The sequence below is a fragment of the Limulus polyphemus genome, unplaced genomic scaffold (assembly GCF_000517525.1).
Source record: "Limulus polyphemus unplaced genomic scaffold, Limulus_polyphemus-2.1.2 Scaffold117, whole genome shotgun sequence".
Lineage (NCBI taxonomy): Eukaryota > Metazoa > Arthropoda > Merostomata > Xiphosura > Limulidae > Limulus > Limulus polyphemus.
In genome coordinates this window covers 976677-979844 of record NW_013665727.1, presented here as the reverse complement: position 1 = coordinate 979844, position 3168 = coordinate 976677, and the positions used below count along the sequence as shown (strand labels likewise).

The 3168-nt window shown below is 29.2% G+C and overlaps 1 protein-coding gene across 2 annotated transcripts in view; it reads left to right on the top strand.

The window, feature by feature from the left end:
• The window catches only part of LOC106472088 (bestrophin-4-like), a 39630-nt gene that overhangs the window by 24848 nt on the left and 11614 nt on the right, over positions 1-3168 (top strand). The window lies entirely within an intron of this gene.

Sequence of the window (3168 nt, the reverse complement as noted above, 5' to 3'; positions counted from 1 at the left end):
GTCATCATCAGGTGTACATTTGCTGTTATATTAAAGTTTTCTTCATTACCCATTCAAGCCGTCTCCAGCCATTATTAGTTTATTGTACTAGTTTACAGGGATACTTACTTCTGTGATAATTTATCCAATTATGCATTTCTCTGTCTCTCTTTGCTTTTTAAGTAATGTAGATATACCCTATGGTTATTATACAATTAAGAAAAAGTAAAAGTAAATGGAAAGTTAAGTCTGTTATCTCTGTTTCAACTTTTATTACATTTGATTTTCATATGAAAGAGAAGTGTTTGTTGTTAAGGGTTAATTGTTTGAATAGAAATATTACTTATATTTTTGTAGAATTTTTTCATTGTTACTTGTTTTTTAATATTTAGATTTGTTGCCAAATTTCATTTTAAGTTGATTCCTGAGAAATTTTGAGTTTTATATATAAAAAAAAAATTCCAATGACATAATATAAAATACAGAGGTTGAGTACATTAAAATAAAACGATTTTGAAGCCCTTCTGTATTGTTACAATCCACATTACCATATATGGTCATGCTCTATCTGATGCAACATATTTTATTGCAAAAGGATCCACCATAAGGCTCTCGTGCCCAAAGCACACTACTTCTTTTCGACTTTCCATAATTCACCTAGTGTATGAAGATGATAATTTTCCGGTGCCTGTTTCAATAGTCTGGTACAGTAATTCATAGGAGCTTTTTTTCCACCAACATCATTGATATGTCTTTATGTGAAATAGTATGAATACCAACTTTATTCTCCAACTGGTTTAAGTATGTGTTGGTTGAATACAGTAGGATGTATGACTGGAAGCTTTATCTTTGTGAACCCATACTTATTGTTCTTATTTCCAGCTGGAGATACTTCTTTATTATATTGTACTGTTGTCTGGGATACTGTTGAGGGCTTTGTGTTTGTAGATTCTCACATGTTACAAGATGTCACACTTTGTTCCACGAGTCTCTTTCTGAGGGGTTTTGGTACCCAAAGTTGATCCTTATTCCTTTGTTTTTGATGTCATTAACTACGTTTTTGGAGTTCAAATTGTTGGTACATATCATTCCCAAAAGTGTTCAGCTTTTACTGTCATCACACTATCTATGAAATGTCACTCTATGACAAAATAGTTTTGATACCTGGCATTATACTAAGACTTTATATCTGCTGTGTTTGTCACATGATTTACTTGTTTGCACACTTAAAAGTTTTTTAATACAGTGTACTCAACTCTCTGTATAACCATATAATTTATTCGTAGAAAGAGAAAAAAATTAACTTAATTTAATAAGCAGTGGGTAACTCATAAAGGCATAAATACAATTCAGTTTTATTCCTTGACCTATATAACAGTCACTGACATCAGAAAAGTGTGAAATGGCAAAATAAATATTTTTCCATTTTTCCATAATGCCTCAAATTAACCATGTATTTAAAAATGTGATATTTGAGTCTGTAAAATGAATTTTATAAATGCAGTATTTAATTTGTTTGTGATTTCATGCAATCTATCTGATATAGATGTTTATAGAATAATATTAATACTTCATTGTCAAAAATGATAGATTTTGAGGATTACAAAAGTGAACTATGCTAGATCACAATATATTGTAACAGGAAAAACTAATGTATTTTACAACATTCTTTAATATGTATTATTAGAATATTTGAAGTTGGAGTTATGTATTACCAGGCATTAATATAAGACTAACATTATAAAAGATGTGTGCACACACATCTCTGTATTAAGTACAAATGAGTAGGTTTTCTAAGACCTTTAAGACTTTATTATAACATTTTGACAACTGTTGTTCTCTGATCATCACATCAGAGAAAAATAAAACCCTGATCATAGATACCTGTGATTAATGTTATTTTGCCAATTTAATGATAGAAATTCACACAAACCCATACTTGTGGAAAAATACTTAGTGTAAAATAATTACAATAACCAACCTAAAATGAAAAATGTTTATCTGTAAAAGGTCTGATAATATCTGAGAATAACAAATGTAGTTATTATTTTGTATTGGCAGAAAAAAATGTGTGTAAATAAAACATGGCAAGAGCCAAAAAAATTCATCTTATCATATGTGGTAAAAGAATTAGTATATCTAAAAAAATTATTCATAAATCTGCAAATACACCACAAGTAGCCTACACACACACACACACACACACACACACACACACATTCTGTGTATTATGTTGGTTTACGTTTAACCCTATTGCTCCCAGTGTCATATTTTACATTTTTCAATTCCTTTCTGCATATTATGCTGCTTTATGTTTATACTTTTCCTTGAGATCTACAACGTACATGTAGTTAGTTGACAGAAGTGTATATAGTTGTTAGAAAGAGCTCAGTTTACACTATACTCTACCAATGATTAATTTGAAATTGTCATGCAGCTTTCCTCACAGTGTACTTGTAATTGTTATTCATATTGTTGTCTGCTTGATCGACTATAGCACTTACAGTGGTTTCTTATCTAAATATGCTATACTTAGAGAGGTAGTTAAATAGTATTTGGTCTTACTTTTATATTTTGGTTAATTATGTGTTATGTGTGTTTTACAAATCGTATATGAAAGGTTTAATGATTTTTTATAACTTTAACTTGTTGCCTGGATTGTGAAAGGTTGTAAACAAGATGGCATTTATAAGCACCATCTTGTTTTGGCAATGCTTCTCTGCGGTTATCAGTTGATGTATGGGCATAAATGATAATAGACAAAGAATTTGAAAGAAAAATTAAAGTGAAAAGATAAAGATGTGAAATCACGCATATATAAGAAAAATATGACTATTCTAGTGGATTTGTATGAAGAGGTGAAAGATATATATATATATATATACATATTTCCATTTGTTCATCTTAAACATTTCATTGCACTGTATGTTGATGATAATAGATAGTTAGTGATACAGTAGAGAAAATGGAAAATAAAATATAAATATTTATCTTAACCCATTCAAGATGAGTCAAGGGTGAAAGGCCATGTCATCGCATTTGTTGACTCTCATTCAAAATTTTATTGAACTACTATTTCATCAATTTATGTCAATAACTTTAATGTCAAACTGTAGATTATAATTCAAATTTTAGTACTATATATCACTAAATTTCTTAATTTAAAAGGAAATATTAAAAAACACGTGA